The sequence below is a fragment of the Pipistrellus kuhlii genome, unplaced genomic scaffold (assembly GCF_014108245.1).
Source record: "Pipistrellus kuhlii isolate mPipKuh1 unplaced genomic scaffold, mPipKuh1.p scaffold_m20_p_2, whole genome shotgun sequence".
In the NCBI taxonomy this organism is placed as follows: domain Eukaryota; kingdom Metazoa; phylum Chordata; class Mammalia; order Chiroptera; family Vespertilionidae; genus Pipistrellus; species Pipistrellus kuhlii.
The window spans coordinates 32,466,879-32,492,589 of NW_023425515.1; positions in this window are offsets into that span (position 1 = coordinate 32,466,879).

A 25,711-nucleotide genomic window follows, 5' to 3' on the forward strand; every position below is an offset into this window, starting at 1 on the left:
AGAAAAGAAAAAATATACAGAAGTATGTGTGTTCAGTTTTCAAAGGAAGCCAGAATGATTAAGAAAGCTGATAACTATTAGATGGGAGAGTACACACTGGGTACCACTCTGGGCCCTGCTCCTTGGCTGATTTCCACCACAATTAGTCATCTGGCAATCTTACAAGATCTTAATAAAAATAGCTCATATTCTTTAGTCACATCAGAAAGGTCATCAAAATGAGTGATCACAAAAAGATTTGAAAGGGTCACAAGCTAAGTCAGCATTTAGGATATGCTCCTTAAAAATTGCCTCATCTCTTTTCTCTCCAAAGAACATACCAGAAGGATAGTGTCACAACTCTGGCAAACTCACTCCATCCCCAAAATCTATTAATAATCACGTTGTGAAGTGTGTGCAATTGTCAGGAGCCCAATAAAATCCCACAGCATTCCTCTCTTGTATTTTCCTTTCTCAGAGGAGTGACTTTTTCTAATCTTGTTATATACATTTCCACGCTCTCTAACCTAGTTCATACCAGATGACTTTTACCTGCAATTACATCAGTTTTCATGACCCAGAGGGCTTTAAAAAGACATAGTCACACAATTTATATAAATAAGTATACTCAAGAGATTTACAAAGCCCCTCACAGTTCACAAAATCCATTTACACTTAGTTGTCGCTTCACACTTAAAACTACCCGATGACTTGTTTGTGCAGATTATGGTGGATCCCCCCCCCCCCCCCCAATTTTAAGGAGGAGAAAATTGAAGTTTAGAAAGGTTAAGGGAAATAGCACATAAATGGTAAGTAATTCTTGAAAATCATGTGTCTGCCTCTAAAACTATGATGACCCTCTACCTATACATAGGATACACAGCTGAGAGAGAGACAGGTAATAGATTCTTTACCAACATAACAAAAGCTTCCCGTAATTACCTCTTTCTTGTTATTCTACTTTGCTCCCTAGAAAATGGCACTTTGCAGGTAGACCCAATTACATACTTTTCAGGAACCAATGCCCTGTTCTCGGGGTCTCCCCAATGCAAAATCGAAGAGAAGATAAAAGTGTTTCCCTATCAATGAACCTATATGCATAACCCATGGACAGACACTAGTTCAGGGAAGGCCTGGGCAGGGAACAGGTGTTAGGTGGAGGTGATCAATATGCGGGGAGGGGACATCTGTAATACTTTCAATAATATAGATAAATTTTAAAAAACATAGATGCAGAGGCAGAGAAACATCAAACAGACTGTCAAATTATAGCAGAAAGGCCAGGGAGTGTTGGGTGTGGGGAGATAAGAATCAACTGAAGGACTGGTATGCATGCAAATAAGTATAACCAATGGACATAAGACAAGGGGTGGGGGAGGGGGAAGGAAGGGCAGGTAAGGGCATGTGCCAGGAGGTAGGGGAGGCCAGGGGAAGGTCAATGGGGGAAAAAAGGAGACATATGTACTACTATGTCAATGGGGAAAAAAAGGAGACATATGTACTACTTTGTAATACTTTAAACAATAAAATTTAAAATGTTGAAAAAAAATCAAATTAAAAAAAAAATCCCCAGTGCCATGTACCTAATCAAACCTAAACACTTTGCAAGGAACCTACACTTTTGCTTTTTTGCCTCCTTCCCCATGACATTATTTCTCTTTAAATATGCTTTTATTGATTTTAGAAAGAGAAAAAGGGAGAAAGAGAGAAATATTGATGTGAAAGAGAAACATCCATCAGCTGCCTCCCACATGCCTTCTACTGGGGATTGCAACCCAGGCACTGACTGGGAATTGAACTGGTAACCTTTCAGTGCATGGGACAATGCTCAATCAATGCAGCCACACAACCTATGATATTAGAAAGAGGCAAATACATGAGTTCACACAAAGGCATCAATGATAGTAATTGCATGAATGGATATCTCTTCCCATGGCAATGGTATTTCTAATGGGCTCTCTTCAGACACCAGTAACAAAGGGGAAAGAGGGAAACATTTGGAAAGAGCTTCCTAACCTTCATCCTCACTATAACCATCAATTTAGATATTTTCATGTCTACAACCCTGGGTTTGCATAAATAATTTGTCTATATTGCTTTTAAAATTAAAAATTACTTTGTAAATATGTTTAGATAATTATTCTTTAAGATTAGCTTAATGAAAATAATGAACTGGTCCTGGCCCATGTGGTTCAGTTGGTTGGAGCATTGTCCCATGCACCAAAAGGTCATGGTTAGACGCCCAGTCAAGGCACATACCTAGCTTGCAGTTAGGTTCCCACTTGTGGCATGTAAGAGATGGCAACTGATCGATGTTTCTTCGTTTGATCCCTCTCTCTCTCTCTCTCCCTCTCTCTCCCTCTCCCTTCCACTCTTTCTAAGATCAATAAATATATCCTCAGGTGAAGATTAAAAAAAATAATAAAGAAAAGAAAAAATAATAAACTGCCATTCACAAATAACCTTTACTTTCAATATGCTGTAAATGACAACTGTAAAAGACAGAGAAAAGGACTTGGATTCTGGGGGAGTTCCCCAGTGGGTCTTCCAAGGGAAATTAAATGGCCTGTTTCTCTGAATCATTTTAAGCTCTGATAGCATTAAATTTTAGAAAATGCACAGAGGAAACAATATTTCAGAGAAGGGTCTGACTGGCATAAATTAGCATGCCTCTGGTCCCTCATGGATGAAAGCATATGTCACTGTTAACCTTGTGCTACATTTCTGAGCCCATGTCCAGCACAGCCTCTGAGGCCATCTGCTCTCTATGGTCATCAGCCCTGAAAATAGCTTGAGATGGCTGCATCCCTGCAACACAGTCTTTCTGCTGTTTGGGTTAGAAAAGCACTTCCACCCTAATCAATCTTTCTGTTTTATTTCAAGCATGCATTGGACGAACTTCTTAGGTGTGATTCTTTAGTATACACCATAGGCTTTGAATTCCCAGCCATTTGACATCCAGGGGGCTGCCATGCATGTGTAACAGAATGTGTGAGTCACACTGGCTCTGCACTCTGTGCACCAGGACAAAAACAGGCACTAAATAAAACTCCAAAGCCACAGGTATTAGATAGCCCTGTGCTTGTGTTTTCTTTAATGTGTTCAGCATGCTCCTTACTGATCTAGATACACCTGGTGATGTCATTTCCCCTCATACCATCTATTATGTTTTCTTGTCTCTCTTGGTGGCTCTTCCAAATACCTGTATTTGATGGCTGTGGCACATCGCCAAACTGTATGCTAAAATGGTGAAAACAGAACATATGAAAACACAGAACTATTCCATGTAGATTTGTGATTCAAATTGGTTCATCTTTGACCTAATTAAGCAAGCTTACTTGAAGAAAGATGGCGAAGGTATTCTTTTCAGAAAGAGACTTTTTCTAAATGTCTCAAAAAAAAAAAAAAATTAAAAGGAAAGGAACATAGAGGCGATAGAGAAGGGACATTACTTCCCAAGTCCTTACAGTTAGAAATTGTTGAGACACGTATTGAATTGCTGTGTTTCTGAACTGGATGGTGCTCAGCAGAAATCCTCCTGTGACTTTTTCATTGCCTTCATTCAGTTTTATATTGTTTTGAAGGTCCAGGCAGAGAGGATATGTAATTGGACATTTGGTGAATGTGGAGGAGTAAAATTGCGTCCAAAGTTATTAGCTTATCTTCGCTTGAAGAGCAAGGAGAACATTTTATTTCATCTAACTTTTTATAGTGATCAATTAATCTTTTGCATGGATGACAACAGAATGCCTTTATTCATTCTCGTGGAAACATTGCCATCTAGTGGGTCACTGCATTAATGCAGAACAGCTTGAAAAATACTCAACATTTTAGGGCAGTCAGTGTGGTATGTATGCTCTAGTGTACTAGCTAGACTCTGCTTATAATTGTAGATACAAAATAATAATTCAAAGAAGTTGTAGCAAACAAATAGCATACATGACAAATATTTTTCAGATACCCTGGAAACAAATTCTTAAAGATTATTATAATTGAAGATCATTGTTATTCATAGGAACCAACATTCATAATGGTTCACAGAGTTTTCGTTTTTTAAAATTTATTTTATTGATTATGGTCTCACATAATTGTCCTTATTCCCTTATTCCCATCCCAAACCCCTCCCTAGATATACCCCCTCCCCTCTTCCTCCCCCCCCCCCCCCTTGTTGTCCATGGTCACTGGCTAGGCCCATATGTATGCACACATGGTGACAAAACAAGCCAGGGGAAAATCATTTGGGGGGGGGAGGGGGAATGAAAAAGAATTCCAAGTCAAATTTAAAGAAAATATCCCTTTATTAACTTTTGGTCGAGAATATGTTTGTATATTTTCAGAAAACAACTCCGAGACCATCTGGAATCCTGTAACCGAGAGGAATAGACAGAAGCGCTCCAGCCATGAAGACAGAAGAGACACAATTCAGAGATGAAAGACGCTGACGACGCCTCAGCATACCAGAGTTTTCTTAATGAGAGAACTTCGCCCTAGTGTTTGGAGACCTAGGGAGTCTGGCAAAATAGCTCTTCAAGTTTTTAATCTCAGAGGTGATTTTGATGAACAGAATAAGGAATCTGCCAAGAAATTTGATATATAAGCAGCTACCCCTAAGTCTGTAATTTTGTGTACAATTTCAAGGGGTACATAGAACCATTAAAATTCGAGCTGGCAAAGAAACCCTGGACTGATTGATAAGAAACTACTGAATTACTAATAATGATATTGCACTTGCTATGTGCCAAACCTTGTTTAAAGAGCCATTCATGTGTTAATTCATTTAATTACCACACTTTTTCTAAGTAGATTACTAACCCATTTTACAGAAAAGGAAACTTGAATACATAAAGATGAAAATATTTGACCAAACCTACACAGACACTAGCATGTACAGTTAAGATTCAAACCCAGGTAGACTGACCCCAAAGTTCATGCTCTGTCACATTGTCTGGGGCCTCTCACAAAGAGAGGACTATGGAGGCAGTGAGATGGGCAGACAGAAGCCTTGACTTTTGGTTTAGTCTGGTCAATCTCTAAGCAATCTCTATAACCTACTTGTTTTTTACTATGCTTCAGTTGCCCAGAATTGCATCACAATAGATAAATATGCATGACCTAATTGGGGGAGGTGGAGGCAGGGGGAGACACAAGACTTTCAGAATCCTTAAAAAGAAAGTGAATTATGATCTTCAAGACCTGTCCTGTTGGGTGGATAGCCACTGGAGGACCAGTTCATTAACACAAAAGCACTGATTTTAAGCAAATTATGTGAATTCTAGGGGCAAAAGGTATGACAGATCTTCCTTGTTCTGTGCGCCATTTAATCTGTTATCTTCATATCTTGTACTTCATAGAGCTCCATCAAAGCAAACTACCCAGATATACTTGCCTGCGGTCACACTAGGAGAGAAGGGTTACAACATCTCCCTGGCATTCAAAACGCTTTTGAAAAATCTGAATAAACTCTATTTATTGCCTCTTCTTTTTCTGACTCTTTTATGAGCAGTTTGGAAGGCAATGGTATAAGGTTATGGGGTGGGGTGCAAATACTGGGTTGCCATCCATCCAAGATGTCCTGTAATCCAACCCTAGACCATCCTACCTGCATCCTCTCCCAGAGGTTGCTGGGAGATTCGGGAAAGAGACGGTTGGACAACAATAAGCCTTTCTCAGTAGAGCCCTTCTCCCAAACCTCAAAACATTTAGCTGTGTTAAAACTAAGTCCTTTGGTACCCATTCCTAGCTGCGAAGAGAGGTAGTGGGTGATCTCTGTTGAAAGGATCTGCTTATTTCCAATACAACTTTTAAAAAATGTAGGCACTCTAGTTCTTTGACTTCGCCATGCATTTTTCCTTCTAAATGAATATTGTGAAGACTTTAAAAGCATCATCTTCTATTCTAGGGCAGTTTTTTCCCTGCCTCACCTTTAGTCTAAACCAGTGGTCAGCAAACTGCGGCTCACGAGCCACATGCAGCTCTTTGGTCTCATGAGTGTGGCTTTTCCACAAAATAACATGGCCCCAATGAGTCTATTTTGAAGAATTGGCATTAGAAAAAAGTTTAAATTTTAAAAATTTGGCTCTCAAAAGAAATTTCAATTGTTGTACTGTTGATATTTGGCTCTGTTGTCTAATGAGTTTGCCAACCACTGGTCTAAACATTTAAGATAGAAATAGTGATTGTTGTCACATGAATGCAACCATGTTTGTGAACACAGAGCTTCTGATGTGGAAGAAGAGGAACAGACGTGAATGTCCATGGATGGTAAAAATGTTTTCTCCAGAGAACCCTGATGGATCTAAAAGAAAGACGCACATGTTTTCCAATTAAGAAAACGCCTGCCGAGCAATTGATAATGCCATATGTCTGAGCCTCTTAAATGGAAATGAACAGCCAACATCTGTTTGCTAAAAAAAGAAAATAAATGGATTATTTGTCTTTATGGCCTGGTATTCTGAACTTTTTAAATATCATCATTGCATTTCCATCATCTCCACTGTTATCTTAAGTATACTTGGACTATCTGATGGTGATATAATAATTCAATAATTGATTTAGGAAAATTTAGCTTTTTTCACTCTATCTTTAAAGATACTATTTTCTCACTTAAGAAAAGAACTCAGTGGATTCCAGTGCAGTTTTAAGTGATTTTTTAATATTCAGTAATAGAGGTCTATTCTTCAACATACTTTACCACTGGGCAATAAATTTCTCTTTACAAACCACTGAGTGATCAAATAAAAATGCTTTTGAAAAATCTGAATAAACTCTATTTATTGCCTCTTCTTTTTCTGATTCTTTTTTGAGCAGTTTGAAAGACTTGGTCAAAATGTTAAGTGAATAATAAAGGTCAGAGAGAGGTCATATTTTCTTTCAAAAGAGGTATATTTTCTTAAGTCCACCCAACTAGAATTTTCTAACTATAGGGGAAATATGGAGTCTCATAAAGAGAAAATTCTGCTTTCATTTTTCCATTCAAAGTACAGAATTGTGTTTTTCTGATCTAAGTGATTACATATTCCATGTTAAAAGAATTCTTTAAGTTAATACTTTATAAAAAATTATAATCCATTGCAAAGTACTAAAATTTATATAATAGGAACCAGGCATAGCTAATAATTCATAGAACACAACTAACAAGAGTATTTGGTCAGTTCTGAGATTGAATACCTCTTTGCTGAGAACAAATGAAGCTCCTAGTGAAAAAGAGGGACTGAGTTCTGCGTCTGTCTCATTCCAACTTTGTGGCTATTGCACATGTTAAGATCTTTAAAACTCAGACAGGATCTTTGCTTAGGTGCTTATTAAGCTGATGAAAATAATCTACAGTGTTATTATATATATATATTATAGGCCCAGTGGGGGTGGGGTGGGGTAGAAGGTGGTGGTGTCTCTCAGCCCAACCTGCACTTTCTCCAATCTGGGACCCCTCAAGGGATGTCCGACTGCCCATTTAGGCTCAATCCTGGTAGGATCAAGCCTAAACAGGCAGTCAGACATCCCTCTTACAATCCAGGACTGCTGGCTCCCAACTGCTCGCCTGCCTGCCTGCCTTCCTGATTGCCCCTAACCACTTCTGCCTGTCAGCCTGATCACCGCCTAACTACTCCCATGCCAGCCTGATTAATGTCTAACTGCTCCCCTGTCAGCCTGTTTGCCCCTAACTTCCCTCCTCTGCCAGCCTGGTTACCCCAACTGCCCTCCCTTGCATGCCTGATGCCTCCCAACTGCCCTCCCTTACAGGCTTGGTACCTCTCAATTGCCCTTTCCTGCTGGTCATCTTGTGTCCACATAGGGGCAGGATCTTTGACCACGTGGGGGAAGCCATATTGTATATTGGAGCGATGGTCAATCTGCATATTACTCTTTTATTAAATAGGATAGAGGCCTGGTGCATGGGTGGGGGCCAGCTGATTTGCCCTGAAGGGTGTCCCGGATCAGAACAGGGGTTCCATTGGGGCTTGGGGTGGCCTGGGCGAGGGGTCTGTGATGGTTTGCAGTCCAGCCATGCCCCCCAGCAACCCAAGCAGAGGTGCTGGTATCTGGGATTTATGTATCTTCTACAATTGAAACTTTGTAGCCTGAAGCAGAGCCAAGCCTTCTGCTTGCTCTGTGGCTGCTGCCATTTCTGTTTGCATTTGTTTACCTTCTATAATTAGAAACTTTGTAGCATTGAGTGGAGGCCTAGGCCTTCAAGGGCAGGCAGAAAACTTGGCTCTTTCCATTGCCTGAGAAACCCAAGCCTACCTCCTGCTCTCTGTGGCCGCAGCCATCTTGGTTAGGGTTAATTTGCATACTCACTCTGATTGGCTGGTGAGCCTGGCTGGTGGGGTGGCTTGTGGATGTAGCCAAATGACGGTTAATTTGCATATTACTCTTTTATTAGAGAGGATATATATATATATAAATTTTTATAATAGATGTAATATAGATAATACCATTCATTTGAGGATTACTGTGCTAAGTGTCCTGGTATACTGGTACACTGCATCATTTTATTTTGTTTTTTCATTTAGTTCTCCCCTAATAAAACATAAACTCCATAAAAGTAGGGACTTTTTTTTTTTTTCCATTCATCACTGTATTACTTGTCACTGGGACAGCGACTGCTATGTAATCTATAAATCTACATATATATAAAAGGCTAATATGCTAAGTGTCCCTTTGGGAGTTTGACTGGGAGTCCAGAAGTTCAATCGCTTACTATGATGTGTGCTAACCACCAGGGGGTGGCACAGAATGAAAGAAGGCTCTGGCTAGCAGCCAGAAGACCCCTATAGGCCCTGATTGCCAGCCAGGCCTAAGGATCCTAGCCATGAATGAATTTTGTGCACTGGTCCTCTAGTTTGCCAGATAAATGAATGAATGAATGTTGACAATATTAAAATAAATATTTGGCAGATGAATAAATGAAGGCTCAGCAATGTGGCCTTGATTTAAAAAGCTATCAAAGTACAAATCTCACATCCAAGGTCAAACAGTAAGTTTTGGGGCTGAAGTATAACCAAATTTTATCTGACTTTAAAAGCCAAAGGATGTAGTTCATAGCAATAAAGTCTACTGCTCTGAAAAGCATTGATTTCCTCCAAATGCAGACTGTGCATTGGGTCAACCAGAGGGACAATCAACCTTGTCCCTCTAATCTGAGCAGGCTACTCTGCTTCTCAATGTCTTGCACAGGAAACTCCATTCTCTCATCTGCTTCTAAGATAGGAAGCATTAAAGCCCTTCATCAGGACACTTTTACTTGGTGCCCCACTGGAAAGTGTCATCCATTTGTGAAGGAAGGTGACATTTCCTATGTGACATTTCCTATGTAACATTATTACATACCAGTTCACAGCAATTGCTTAGGGCACTACACAATTTTTCATACCAACTATTATCAGATAGATTATATTGGGCCCCTTCATTTTCTCAGCCATTTACCTTCTTTATACTTGAGCTTCACATATTCCCCATCCTCCATAAGTTAGCTTCCTATCCTGAATGGCCTTTTAAGGATGCAGGCTGCATTCAGAAACTAAAGAATATTCAAACTAAAAATTGTATGTTCATGATGACCTTTAAAAACTAGGAAGCACTAAAAAATGTGCTTTCTAGACTAAGTTTGCTGGAAGACCTCAGCTTTCCTCTCCATGAGTAGAGCATAGAAGAGCACTTGGGGTAGCTAAGGGAGTCCTGGGGATGCCATTTATCAGCAATGCGATTTGGAGCCATTGCTTTATCATGTCAGCTTTACTCCTCTTAAAGTGAAAACCTTAGAATAATTTACTTCTGTTTGACACAGCAATTCCACTTCTGGGAATATACCCTAAGAATTTTGAAATTCCCATCAGGAAAAATATACACACCCCTATGTTCACAGCAGCGCAATTTATAATAGCTAAGATCTGGAAACAGTTCAAGTGTTCATCAGTTGTTGGGTGGATTAAAAAGCTGTGGTACATTTTCTTCATAGAATACTATGTATCGGTTAAAAAAAAAAAAAAAGTCTCATACCCTTTGAGACAGCATGGAGGGACCTAGAGAATATCATGCTAAGTGAAATAAGCCAGTCAGAGAAAGGCAAATATCACATGATCTCACTTATATGTGAAATCTATTGAACAAAATAAACTGACGAACAAACCAGATCCAGAGATACAAACATGGTGCGGATGACAGGAAGAGATTAACCAAAGAATTTATGCACATGTGCATTGCCAATGATCACAGAAAATAATGTGGTGAAGGTCTGGGATGAAGACCAGGTGGGGGTGGGCAAAGTGGGGAAAAGGGAGACATTTGTAATACTATCAGTAATTTAAAAGAATTCTAAGTAAATAAAATAGAACCTACCTACAGGGCTATTTGATCATTGAAATTTTTAATTTCTTTTATTCAATAGGCATTCATGTTACAAAAAATACAAAAGAATATTTAATAAAAAGTAAATTTTATGTCCACTCCTGTCCTCTAAACCTGAAACTAAGAATTGTTTTTTATGTGTCCTTTCAGATATGTATATGCAAGTAAATACAGTTTTTATTCATTTTTAACATCAAAGGCAATTTGTTACACATGACTCTTCATCTTGTTTTTTTACTTATCAATATTTCTTAAAGGACTTTCCATAAAAGAGAGTTCACCAAAAGCTTACACATCCTTTTGAAAAGCTTCATGGGATTGTATTTGTGCTTAACAAAATTATCATTAAATGAATATGGAAGAACAGACAAGACAAACTAGACATTTTGAAAATAAAATAACACCAAAAGTAGAATTATTCTACTCAGCTGACAAAATGTCTACATATAGTCTGAAAAAAATAAGTAAAACAGTACAGTACTAGGGCAAGACAGGTCAGAAACAGAAAGTACTCATAAAAACTTTTATTGACCTAGTATACCATAAAAGCTGTGTAGAAAATTGGATATTTTGAAAAAGTTAAATTATATAATTGTCATATCCAACACATATTCCAAATGGATTGAATAGTTAAGTGTAAAAAATAAATAAACTATATAAGAAAAAATAAGCAAACATCTATGTAATCTTAAGAGTTAATAAGGGTGTTTAAAGCAAAAGAACTTACAGCAAAATTAATTCTAGCAAGAAACTATAGCAAATGAAAAGAAAGAACTAGAAATAAAAATAATAGATTTATGATTTCTATATCAGGTTATACTAATTGATTTGATTACATAGATGGTAAAATTCCATTACATCAGAAAATTTAATAGGAAAATTACAAATAGAAAACTTTTACTATGAGACATCTTGGAACTGGTTAGATAATGAAACAAAGAGAAAAGAAACCGACATTATCTCTTATACTCTAGAAGTTTTAGGAGGGCAGAAGCAGGAATAAAATTTTAAAGACTAAAGCAGACATGGTTTCCTGAGATGACTAGAGAAGCTGGAGGACACTTAAAGCTGAGTGGGCAGCAAGAGTGTTATCATGGATTAGAGAAGCAGCTCATAGATGTCCCAGTTAATATGGAGGTAAAATAAGTACTTACTTTAAGAAATATTAGTTAGAAACTACCCAGAATCTTTTAAAGGCTTTTTATTTTTCTGAACATCTTAATTAAAATTTAAAGTGACTGACAATGTTAGCTTCCTTGAGAACTAGAGGAGGATCCACAGAAGTTCATGGAATATGCAATGTCTTGCAATCCTTGCTGAGGGCAAAGCAACTGCATAAAACAGTATGATGTTAATTATTTACTATAGTGCTATGGGAGAGGTGAAAATACAGGGCCTCTTTTACTTCGGGGATTTGCGTTTGCAAGTTTCAGGACAGAAGGGAAATAACTTTGAGATTACAGAAAATCAGAGACTGGAAATTTTGGTTTGGGTCAAAAGTCATAATGGTTTTTGGTGAACTCCATTTGATGAACCTTAACAATAAGGGGAGAGGAGAGTTTATTATGTTGTTTCAGGGCCTGAATATATTCGTGTGGAAAGATAATAGCTTTATATTATCTACTTTCACCAAATTTAGGTGCCATCCACAAACAAGATGATCTATGATATTCATCATTCACAACTCACTTCCGTACAGATTGAGAACAGTGAACCCCAAAAGATCCCTTCACGTAGCCAAAACTCAAAATACAAAGACCCAAGGGGTTTGCTTTGGATTTGGAAACAGATGAAAAAAATTGGAAAATAATAAGGCAGACAAATGATTAACAACTTTATATTGAAAGAAGTCTCACTAGTCGTAAGAAAAATAAAAACCACCCAATATAACTGTAAGCAAAGTATGTAAGGTAATAGCAATTCACTAAAGAAAGGCTTATACAAATGGCCAATAAACAATTTTAGCAGATATCTACCTTGCCAGTAATGCAAAATGGTAAGTAATGCTAAAAGCATAATGAAATACCTTTTTTTTCATCTGTGAAGTAGGGAAATATAATTAAATGGACAACTCTCAGTACTGGCAAATGCTCAGTAAAATGTATGTTCTGTATACTTACTATCATCCTGAAGCGTAAGATGATGTTACGTTTCAAGAGCCTTCAAATTGTGAATTTCTTGGTGTTGTATTTCTATTTGTACAAAGTTATTTTAATAAAATTATCATATCTGTATAAAAAGATTTATTATAGAAATATCCATAGAACATGGTGAAAGTTTCAAACAATTAACATGTCAGTGAGTAGTATGTTATCATATAAACTAGAGGCCCAGCACACGAAATTCATACATGGGTACGATCCCAAGGTCTGGCCTGCAATCAGGGCCATTTTCCCTGGCTGCCCACAGCCGACCCCACCCCCACTGCTACCCATTCCTGGTTCCCCATTCTCCATCAGGCGATTATAGCCTCCTGGCATTACCCCCTAACCACTCCATGCCTGCTTGATTGATGCCTAACTGCTCCCCTGCCAGCCTGTTTGCCCCTAACTGCCCTCCCTGCAGGCTTGATAACCCTCCCTTGCAGGCTTGGTTCCTCTCAATTGCCCTCCCCTGCCGGACATCTGTGGTGGCCATCTTGTGTCCACATGGGGACAGGATCTTTGACCACATGGGGACAGCCATCTTGTGTGTTGGGGTGATGGTCAATCTGCATATTACTCTTTTATTAGACAGGATAGAGGCCTAGTACATGGGTGGGGGCCAGCTGGTTTGCCCTGAAAGGTGTTCCGGATCAGGGTGGGGTGGCCTGGGTGAGAGGCCTGTAGTGGTTTGCAGGCCAGCCACATCCCCTGGCAACTCAAGCAGAGGCCCTGGTATCTGAGATTTATGTATCTTCTACAATTGAAACTTTGTAGCCTGGAGAGAAGCAAAGCCTTCTGCTTGCTCTGTGGCTACTGCCATTTCTGTTGGAATTTGTTTACCTTCTATAATTGAAATTTTGTACTCTTGAGTGGAGGCTTAGGCCCGCAAGGGCAGGAGGAAAATTTGGCTTCCTCCATTACAGGGGAAACCCTAGCCTGCCTCATGCTCTCTGTGGCTATAGCCATTTTGGTTGGGTTTATTTGCATACTCGCTCTGATTGGCTGGTGGGCATGGCTTGTGGTTGTAGCAGAGGTATGGTCAATTTGCATATTACTCTTTTATTAGATAGGAAGACTAGAGGCCTGGTACACAAAATTTGTGCACAGGGGTGGGGAGTTAATCAGGCTGGCAGGGGTGGGCAATTAGGGGTCGATCAGGCCAGCAGGAGAGAAGGTAGAGGTGATCAGGCAGGCAGGCAGAGGGGTTAGGGGTAATCAGGCAGGCAGGAGAGCAGTTAGGGGCATCAGGCCAGTAGGTAGAGGTGGTTATTCATGCATGAGGGATCCCCTCAGCCCAGCCTGCATCCTCTCCAATCCGGAACCCCTCCAGGGATTTCCCTTTCACAATCTGGGACCACTGGCTCCTAACTGCTCACCTGCCTGCCTGCCTGGTTGCCCTTACTGCTCCCCTGCTAGCCTGGTCCCCCCATGCAGCCTGCTGCTCCGTTGTTTCATCACCCTTCAATAACACCCCTGCAACACCTGCCATGTTCTGCACTCTGCCACCTGCAGCCAATACCTTCCATGTTCCATGCACATCCCCTGATGGTCAGTGTACATGTCATAGTGACTGGTCATTCGGTTGTTTGGTTGTTCTGCCATTCATTCAATTTGCATGTTAGGATTTTATATATGTAGATTTTTCTGTAAATGTCAGCTAAGTAATTAATGATGTTGCTTAGGTCTTCTATAGGCTTAATAAAGATATTTTTTATACTTAAGATTTTCTTTCAGTAAATACAAATATTTAAAGTAAATATTGATATGGTTTGATTTAAATCTTCTATCTTGCTAATTATTTTTTAAGACACCCATTATTGGGACTTTTTTTAAATTTCCTGCCAGTTTTGAACTGAGTAGTTTTATAATTCTGTGTCATCTCAACTATTGACTTATTTAATTTTTTTCTTTTTATTAAATTTATTGGGATGACATTGGTTAATAAGATTATATATTGCATTGTGTGCCCACCACTCAAAATCAGATCATTGTCTGTCACCTCTACTCTTTCCTACCCCTGACTCCTCATTCCTTCTGGTAACCACTATACTGTTGTCTATGTCTATGAGCTTTTGTTTGTCTGTTTTCTTTGTTTATTCATTTTTTTATTTCAGTTTTATATCCCACATATGAGTGAAATCATTTTATATCTTTAGTGGCTGTCTGGTGTTTACGATATTCATCATTATTACATAATCTACTCTCAAATGATAATATACTACTTCATATTGGTATAAAAATCTTACAATAGTTTATTTTTCCACCCATCTTTTGTGTTATTGTTGCCATAGATTTTATTTCTATATGTGCTATAAACCCCACAATCCATCATTACTATCTTTGCTTTGAACAGTCTTTAAAAATGATTGAAAAGTCTCAGATCTACACTTACTTTTACCTTTACTTATTGTGTTTTTCTTTAGTTTAGATTTAGCTTTTTGTTTGGTATTTTTTTACTCTGTCTGAAGGACTTGCTTTAATATTTATTGCGGAGAAGTCCTTGTATTGGTAGTAAATTCTCTCTGTTTTTGTTTGGGGGGAAAGGGTTTTATTTTGCCTTCAGTTTTGAAATATATTTCCCCCCTGGGTACATAATTCTAGGCTGACAGATTTTTACTTTAAACACTTTAAATATGTCACTCTATTATGTTCCACCTTGAATAATTTCTGATGAGAGGTCTGCTATAATTCCGATCTTTGTTCCTCTATTGTATGGTTTGACTTTTCTTCCACTATCTTTCAGAATCTCTTCTTAGCTTTGTTTTTCAGCAGTTTGCCTATGATATAGGGTGGGGCAAAAATAGGTTTACAGTTGTTGTATTGAAAATAATGTAGTAATTAATAAATAATAGCACAAGAATAAACTATGTTTTGCATACTAACAACTATAAACCTACTTTCATCCCACTCTGTATACAGATATGTTTATGTTATATTCTGTGTGGAGTTTTCTGAGCTTCACATACCTGTTGTTTATTATGATTGATTAATTTTGAAACATTCTCAGCCATTAACTATTCAAGCATTTATTCTGCCTACTTTAATGTCTTCCCTTCTGGGACTTCAATTATTTCTATTTTTAGACCATTTGTTATTGACCCACAGCTCTTGAATGTTATGTTGCTATTTTTTTATAGCTCTTTCAGTCTTCTTGCATTTTATCTTGGACAATTTATATTGACCTATCTCCACATTTACTCATTCTTTCCTCAGCTGCATCCAGTCTACTAGTTAGCCCATTGAAGGAAATTCTCATCTCTGATAGCTCATTTTTTATTTATTTCCAATATTTTTATTTGTCTATTAAAATAATTTTTATATATCTGATGAAAATCCCATGTATGCTGTCTACCTTTTTAACTATATGTGTATATTTTAACACATTAGTTAAAATGATTATAAACTCCTGCATAATTATTTTAATTATTTCATTTTTTTCTGGTTCTGTACTTCACTTTATCTTCTTACAATGAGTTTTTTTTTTTTTCTGGTTTTTGTGTATTATGCAATTTTTGATTGGACATCATATATCAAATAGTAGTCTGAGGCAAATAGTTTTTATTCTCAGAAAGGAAAATGACTCTTCTTCTTTCAGGCTATTAATGAAGGGTGGGTTTCAAAAAACTAGCCAGCAATTGAATTAGGTTTCACTTTTCTGTTATTATCCTCAGAGCATTATAAGATTCAAATGCCTGCAGGGTTGGGCTGCCATTCTCTTCTGCTTAGTGAAGGAGCAGGGCTGCATGCCTGAACCACAGAGGGATCTCTAAATTCTTGCCCATTGGTGGGCTGCTTCCACTTGTTACTTGATGCCAAGCTTATGGTGTGGGTGGGGACAGTTCTTGGTTCTCTTTGTCCAAGGTAAGGTTCATTTGCAAGGGCTTTGTGGGTGAGGCACTTTCAGTGTCACTTACAAAGCCCTTCCTCTTCTCCCTCCATAGCAGCAAAACTTAAAAAAAAAAAAAAAAAAATCTGCCTCAGCTTTTCGGCAAAGATATCTTTCTAACCCTCCAATAGTGGTAGCAAATCTCTGCTTTGTATTGGTGTAGTATTGTTGGACCAGGAAGTTCTCTTGCATTTTCAATAGCATCCTTGTTGGCAAGTGTTTACTGTTTACTGTTCCCTCCTAGTGTCTTAAGACTTTTTGTTTCATATAGAGGAAGGAGCTGGTGGAGTAAGCAGTGTTTTTTGCTTGTTACCTAGTGACATCCAATCAATCTCGTGCCCATCTACTTCACATAGGCAGGGAGCAGGGAGGACACTCCAATCTCTTTGCCTGCACCCAATCTCTGAGCTTTTCATGTAATCCCTGGTGAATAGATTGTGAGTGAGGGCAAACCACCCTTGTGTCTAGATCTCTCAATTCTTCTAAACTGAAAACATCACCTGCTTCAAGAAGTATTTATAATACTTACTGATTTTTTTTTTCTTACTTGCTTCTAAAGCAGCCACTTATTCTTTCTGTGCTTTGCCAAGATTGAAAATGTTAATGTCTGCCGTCCTCCAGCCAAGAGGTCTGTCCTTTTTCAGAATTATTTTTTTTTCTTGGTTGTCTTGTGACCTCATCACCCAGATGGCTTTGAGATCAGAGATACACTTGTAGAGTATTTGGCTTTTTCTCATTGTTAGGATGGGAGCAACATTCTTTTGCAGATTTCAGTATCCTAAGTGGAAGCAAATATTACCTGCTAAGATTTTACTTAGAATGAAAACCTACATATCAATTTTGGAAGAATTTTTATTTATAATATGAGTTTTTTAATCCACATATGTATTATGAAAGAGAGTAATTAATTTATAAATAATCACTTAAATAATTTATAAATAATCTTTATAACTATACTAATAGAATATTGTAAGTATGCACATTGACTAATGTTAGGGAAAATTATCCTTACTGAAGTCTATATCTTCATTGGGGTGATGTGGCAGAGATAGGGAGCAAATGTGGAAGGAAGATATAGAGTTCTTTTTTCTCATTTCACAGAACATTATAACAATGGTTCATAGTCAAATAGTTACTATAATAGTTAACTGAAGATGTTAGACCATAATACTGGTCTTGATGGCCCCTTCAAGTTTAAGGGCTTTTTTTAGTACATCTTAGATATGCTAATGTACTTTGAAGAGATCCTTGTATCTTTTTTTCTTTTTAAAAAAAAAATAATCACAAAAAATTTTTTCAGAATGTCAAACGTATCAGTGAGTTCATCTCTTCTCAATAACCTAATCTCTATTCCTATAGTCAAAGCTCTCTTCCTTGGATATATGTGCTGAATCCTTTGATAAAAGGAAGTCTTTATTTCTATGTTGTATCAATGCTCTTACTCGGCCTATCATTTTTGTCACTTTGTTTTTTTATACACATTTACATTCTAGGTAATCTCACCACTTGAAAATAGTTCTTTCCTATATTAAAAGCATTTAAAATGAAATAATATGACAGACAAGCTTTGCTATTCTCTACTTAAATTTTAGGTCACAGAAATTTGAAGACTAAGCCTAGATTTTAAGTTGACTAACTGTCATCTTATGACTTAAGTAAAGATGGCCAGTGTCTGGGAGGAAAATTAGGATATAGAAGAGAGGCCAAGGTGACAGTGAAGGGATAAATTTCCCTGCAAAGGAATGAATCCCTGGGGCAAGGTAGTAATAACATTCAATGCAGTGAAATAAAGTAACTGTTGTCTGAACATCTTTCCAGAGTTACTGTTTTCTTTCAAGATAGTAAATGAAAGTTTTTCCACTCTTCACTTATATTTATGGGCTTCTGATAGACTTCATCTTGAAGAAAAAGAAGAATACAATAGAACATTCTAATAAAAAAAAGTTTAGTAATTTGCAAAAAAAAACCAGTTAGTTATGAAATGATAGTTCAATCTGGTTGTCTGTCTACAGCAGGTTTCAGTAAAATATGGCTCACAGGCTAACTCTGACCTGCCACTTGCTTTCATAAATAAAGTCATATTGGTGTACAGCCATGTCTATTTTGTCAACTTGATGTGCATCTATAGAGATATTTTTAATTACAAAGTTAATCTTGTACATGTTTACTGAAAACTTTTGAAAAGATTCTTATTTCTCTAAAACCCTTTCTATGGCACATAAGATTATTCATAATATGACCCCTCCTTACCTAAGCAGACTGCCCATTTATCACTGTTTCCCATCTTCTACTCTGGATTTCAGTCATGCCCTTACAGTGTTTACTCCCTTGGCTCTGGGTCTTTGCACTTAACTCTTCTCTTTGGCCTCAACTGACTCATTCTTCCTCATACTTCTGTTCCCAGCATAGAAGATATTATTTCCTCAGGAAAGACCCGGGCCCCAGAGTTCCATGCGCTCCCATAAAACCCAGAAAATCTGCCAACAGTGATCATGCCATTTTTTATTTTGTTTGTTTATATCCTGGGTTGATAAACTATTTATAACCATAGGCCAAATCCAGACTTCTGTCTATTTGTATAGTCTGTGAGCTAAGAAAGGTTTTTACATTTTAAAAGTTTCAAAAGGCTCAAAATAAAAGTCATATCTCATGAAAGGTTTTTACATTTTAAAAGTTTCAAAAGGCTCAAAATAAAAGTCATATCTCATGATGTGCAAAAAAATTATATGAAATTCAAATTTCATTGTCCATAAATACAATTTTATTGGAACCTAGCTACACTCAATTGTTTTCATATTGTCATACACCGGGGATGGTATTGTAGATATAGTGATGAAAAAGGAAATATTATGCCAGGCCTCAATGACTTCAGAACCCACAATACCTTCCCGTGTATGTGGTCTACAGAAAGCACTCACTAATTATTCATAGCACGAATAGGTGAGTGAAACCATTTTGCTTAGGAATCAGTTGCAATTAAGCATAGAATCCAGTCAGATTTTCCAGTTCCTAGCCAAGTACTCTTTGCTACTATATCAGGCCTCCTTCCCTATGATTTTAGAACAACAGTGTGTTTTTGTTTTTTTGTTTTGTTTTTTGTTGTTGTTTTTTTTTATAGTAATCATGGGATTAAAGTTCCTCCTGTGTCTACAAAGTCCTGCATGGTCCCAAGACTACAGGTGCTAATACACAAAATTGATCATAAGAAAATCTCTCCTGTTATGCCCAGGAAGAGTAAATAATGACAGAACACTTCTGCTCAAAGCTCAGCTTTAAAATAGCATTTTGATAAGTCTAGGCACACCTCTAAAGCAAAGCTTATGGAAAAAGTATATCAAAGCAAGCACCGTGATTAAACATATCCAGATGGGAGGGAAAATGTGACATTTCAGCAAGAACGGTTTTCAATTCAAGCCAAAAAAAAAAAAAAAAATCCCATTTATACTTTCTAGTCAGCCAAAATTTCCAGCTGCATGGATTCTCTGGTGAACAAGCAGACCGGCCTGCAGAATAAGGTCACTGAGGAATGTGCCTGTAATCACAAACTGTAATTAAGCAGTAATGACCTCAAGGGGAAACTTTCTTCAGGATTAATGGATACCTAAAAAGCCAGTGGCCGGAGGCGGCCCTCATTCCATCCAGGATGCCCTGGAATAATGCTGCTGTAAAAGGGTTTCCAGCTTAAACCATTCCCCGAAGTTATCTTTTCCACTATATCACAAAGTTGGATTTTTTTAATGGGACTTATTCTATGTCAGATGATGCCTTGTAAATTTATCCCTTTAGTAAACGTAAAGTGAAATTGTAATTGATATCATTAACTATTGTAATCTTCATCACTATGGCTTTTAATGCTTTGGCTTAGCTGAAGAGAAGAGAGGGAACAAGTGACTATTAGGATAGCTCATAAGGCAACCATCAAAATATTAGACATCATTTATTTGCTGCTTAGTGAATATTAAGATAGACATGCAGAGAGTCCATTCTTTCTTCCTTTGGAAGTTGAATATCACCATCTTCTTTTTATAGGTAAGGAATGCAAGAATCAAGGGGGTTAGGTAATTTGTCCTAGGTTATTCTAATCAATGTAGGGGTTGAGATTCAAAGCCTAGTTTCCTCTGACTCCCAGAGACAAACCAGAAACTACTATGCACTATGACCTCACTGAGCTGAAAGGTCTCTGTCAATTATTTGGAAATGATGACAAGGTGAGGGTGTTAATTGAGAAACATAGCTAGTGGCTGGTGTCTGATTTTAGAAGATTAAAATCATCAACATGCTTTTAAAGGGACCTTTTATGTGTCAGTAGTCACAACTGAGAAAAGCTCAGAAGCACAGGGATTTTAATGTAGGAGTCTGCTCTGTGTGCCATCTTTAGGACTGGGACTGCTTCCATCTCTTGACATGAATGTAGAAGCCCTGAGACAACTGTCAGTTCCAAAATATAACCCTTGCTTACACCAGCCCACCTCAGTCTAAATGTCTTAAATTTCTTATAAAATGACTATGTGATATATATTTATATATATTTTAAATGAGAGGCTTTACACGTGAACATACTGAGAAAATTACCCATGATGACTTAAATTTATCTAGAGATATCAAAGACTGCTTATCAATCAATACCTCTTTTAGGTAAGAGAAGGAGGCCAGTTTTATAGCTTGAGGAATTAAGTAATGGATTATTTTTTAAATACTATGTACAATTACCAAAATAAGAGAAAAGAGTGCCTGGAAGGGCCTTTTGTCTGCTACAGACAAACATTTAAAAAGATAAAGCAAATAGATAGCTGTTTCCTTAGTCTCATCTCCTTATTTCCAAAGTGGGCAGCCAGTCATTCATTTTTCCTTTGGATGGTAGGGTCTGATGACAGAGGGAGGGGAGAAAATTGCATCACCATTCCAATCTGCTAAAATAAACTGGTATCAATATTCTAGGGTATTCACAGTATGTTTCAGATCCATGCTATTTGCACATTGATCAGCCTCTCAGACATCTCCCCATCCATAATCTTGATAAAAATGTCGAGAGCATGATGTAAAGGCTATTTCAAACCAATTAAATAGTTGCTTAACACTTTACCTCCCCCAAAAGTGAGAGATAAATAAAAGAATTTACAAGGAAAAACAGATATCAATAACTAGAATATTACACAGGTCAGAATCACAGAATTACCTTAGGCTCTATGACACATCCTCTTAATGTGTGATGTTTTTTTTCTTTGTAAAAGTCATGCAGAAAAGATTTTATAGCTCTTGCAGGAAATAGCTATGAGATTTACTACCATGAAGCACTTTATATCACACCCTAACTAAAACTATGGGTAAGTAATTTATTATTGAGTTAAAATAAAAATGATACCTTAATTAATATCCAGCCATCCATCACTCAACCAATAAAACCTTATAAAATACTAACTGTGTCAGACAGGCACTATGCCAGACATGGAAGATAGAACAATGGCCAAGATAAACCTATACCCTTATTTCAAAGAGATAACAATCCAATAGAGAAAGGCATATATTAAAGGAGAAATAATTTTAAAAAGTATCCTATCTAGAGTAATGAGGAATCCTTCCACTATCTTATACTCCATTACTATGACACATATTGTGAGAATTATCCAGTAAATGAAATATTTAAATTTCAAAATGCTTGGAGTTGTTTTAAGAAAGCACATTCTAGGCACAGAGGTAACTTGAAATCATGCAATATGAAGAATAATGAAAAGAATGGGGATGATTCATAATTAACCTACAGAAGATGAAAGTTTGAGTAATCAGACCTTTGAAGGTTGAGATGCAGCAAAGATAATTAGATTGGCAGGGTTCTGGGGTGTGAAGAAAGAACAATGGGTAGAAGGCACGTCAGGATTATATCAAAACCGAATGGGCTTCTGAAGAAAAAATGAGATTTCCATTAGTGGATTTGTTCTATCTCTTAGTGAGGATATTATAAAGTGTTTTCAACTACAAAATGAGCAGTTGGACTCTAGAGGATAAAATGCTCCCAGACATGAAATTCTATAAATCATACCTTATATACTTTAAACTCTTTTATGTATATAAAGAATAAAAGTATGTGAACTCACATTTTAAAACATATTTACTAATCCTATTTATAATGTCAATTTTTTATAATTTCCTTTGAATTGACTGCTGAGTCATGTAATATTATACTATGGGGATACATTTTCTATTATGATTAAGCCTTAATAAACTCACTTTTAACACGAAGTTGTGTGCTATTTTACACATTTTTTTAAGCAAAGATTTTTTGAAACCTGTGTCACACCTATACAAGGAAACCCTGGCTCTTCCTCTGAGAAACTACACTTAAGGATTGTCTGAAACTCCAATTCAGGAATTACCTTCAAGAGACTTAAGCAGATTTTTTTAAATAGCTTCAGTGGTAGTAAATTATAATCCTCTGAGGTGCGAGTTTTGAAACAGCCAAATGTTATTCAAAGTAACTTCTAAGAAATAGGAGTAAAAAAAAAATCATAACCGATTTTTCCATCCCTAAATTCCATTTCTTCTTTTTATAATGAATTCCAAGTAATTCTCCTCCTAAGACTATTTTTTTGCCTCTCCAAGGACAAAACTCTATGTCTTTCTATAAGATATAATCCAAATGCTTTGTTAGTACTTCACTTAAGAAATTGCTTAACTTTTTCCCATAAAGAAGATGTATCTAAATCACCAGATGCCTTTATAAACCAGTGAGGGTTCGATAGATCCTGTGAAAATCCATTTTGAAAAAGCTACTTCATGAGTTACGAAGTTTGGCCATTATGAGAAACTCTCTGTCATCTTATTCCAACTCACACTTGGTCCTCATCCCAGTGTTTTTATGACAACAGAATTTTAAATCCTGAATATATAGATTTAAAGCCTAGACCTACTATTAACTAGCTGACTTTAGGCAAGTGACAATATCTTTGAAGCTCTTCTCAGTAGGGATATATGAATAGTTAACTTGAAGGATTATTGTGGAAGGTAGATTTGTATGTAAAGCACCTAGTATAGTCATTGGTTCATAACAGTTTAATAAAATAAAGCAATTATTATTAATTTCTCATCATTACTCAACTCTTGACATGTTAAACTTTATTTCTCTAATAATGTATTAAATTGTATCTGAATTTGAGGGCACCATAGTTATCCAGGGAAAACCTCAAACTCTTTTCATTCTTCTTTACAATGTTGGTTCTCATCTAAGTGTCCTTGGTCTCTTGAAAATGGTCAGATTTTGTTGAGAATTATAAGAATATTTGTGTTTAGAAAGAAAAAATTGTAATCTTCAGCAGATTAGTAAATTGCAGTTATTTATAAAAAAGAATCAAAGTTAAATCTAATAATTAAAAGGATAGATAATTTTACAATCAATTCTAATAATAGTCTTTCTGAATATGGTCTTTTAGTTCTGAGGATGTCCCTTTTAATAAGGAAGAGTGCAGATAATGTAGTGCCATAAATTTTGGACTTTCTTCCCTTTAATCCTAGGGGTAATAAGTTTTTCCTAAGGAAATTTACCCCTTAAATTTCTGACTCTTCTCAAATAAATATTGAAAGTACTAGTGGCCTGGAACATGAAATTCTTGCACATTAAAAGGGAATTAATTAGAGGAAATATTTTAATATTGCTACTTGCCCTTTGTCTGTAATAGAAGTGTCAGAGATGAAAGAAAATTAGTAAAATGTATATGAAAATCTTCCTCCTGTCAGAGTCTGGAGTACGCCATGAGACTTAGGAGTCAAGTCCTCATCCACCACCAGCACACACTTTGAAAACAGGAGACCCAGACCCGGCTGGCCCCTCCCCCACTGGGTGAGACCCACATCCAGCCCACCCCACCCCTGTCAAGCCCCTCTCACTGGGGAGAAGCCTTAGGTCCCTTGGCCTGGCACTGGGTGAGGGGCGCAGTCTCAGGTCTCCCGTCAAGCCCCGCCGGACAGGGGGCACAGCCTGAGGTCCCCTGAAGCCCTACCAGGAGGGGGGTGAGGTCCTTGGCCAGGCACTGGGTGAGGGGGCGCAACATGAGGTCTCCCAGTCAGGCACCAGAGGGACGTGGCCTGAGGTCCCCCATCAAGCCCTGCCAGGCAGGGTGCACAGCCTGAGGTCCCATGTCAAGCCCCAGGGGGCAGGGGCATGGCCTGAGGTCCCTCACCCCAGCCAGATGCCATGCAGCCTCAGGTGCCCACTGTTTGGTTGTGACATTACGAAGTCCTGGCTAATTTGCATATTACTCTATTATTATTATTATTATTATGACTAGAGGTCCGGTGCATGGATTCATACACCAGTGGGGTCCCTTTGCCTGGCCTGTGAGGATCAGGCAGAATCCAGCTCTCCCACATCCCCTGAGGAGTTCCGAATTGTGAGAGGGCAGCTCTCAGGTGACGCACCCTGGAATTGGGCTCCTTTCTCTCTGGTCCTGGGTGTGTCACCCGAGAGCCACAGCTGCCAAGACCCCTCAGCTCAGCACCACCTCTGTTTAATATCTGCCCCCTGGTGGTCAGTGTGCATTACAGCTACTGGTTGGCCTGCTGGCCAGTCTCTTAGGCTTTTATATATATAGAGATGATTAGAGTTTAGAAACTTCTAATATGTGCTTGCCTTTTAAAACTTGAGTTGACTGAAAACATAACTTTTGTCCATCTTTGGCAGAAGCCTGAATGTAGGAGAAGCCATAGTTTTATCTTGCCTTCAGTGCTTGCTTCAAATATGTGCACATTTCTCCCTGGTCACTAAACAACAGAAACATTACAATTATAATAATCAGCTGAAGATTTGCTATATGTTACCTGAATTGTGTAGTGACACAGTACATTAGAAAGTATACCTGCCTTAGTAGAGTACATTCTTCTCTTTGAAAAACTCATTTTATCATCAGAACTTATATTTGCTAAAGTGTGCTACACATATGTAACTTCTTAATCATGAAATCAATATGTATACAATGATATAAAAACAGTTTGTTTACTAAACATGGATTTAGTTTCTGTGTCTGGATGTGGATACCAAAAGGTATAAAATGTTTAGGAGTTTATGATCTAGTTGGAGGAACTGAGAAAAGTACACAAGAAGCAGTGCAGCAACACGCAATGACTAATGCCAAATCAAGAGATAACATCAGTAAATTTCAAAAGTGTTTTAAAAAGTGAAAAATGTAGGCTGACACCTCAATAAAGGCTTTCGGCATTTGAGAGACATTGGCCCATTGATTAGATGTCTGAACGGGATCTAGAAAGATTGATGGGAAGAAGAGGATCAGTTCAAATGTCACCCACATTCCAGACTTTCTGGAGTGCCTTGGACACAGTGGTGGCTTCTCTATGCTCCCAACAAATG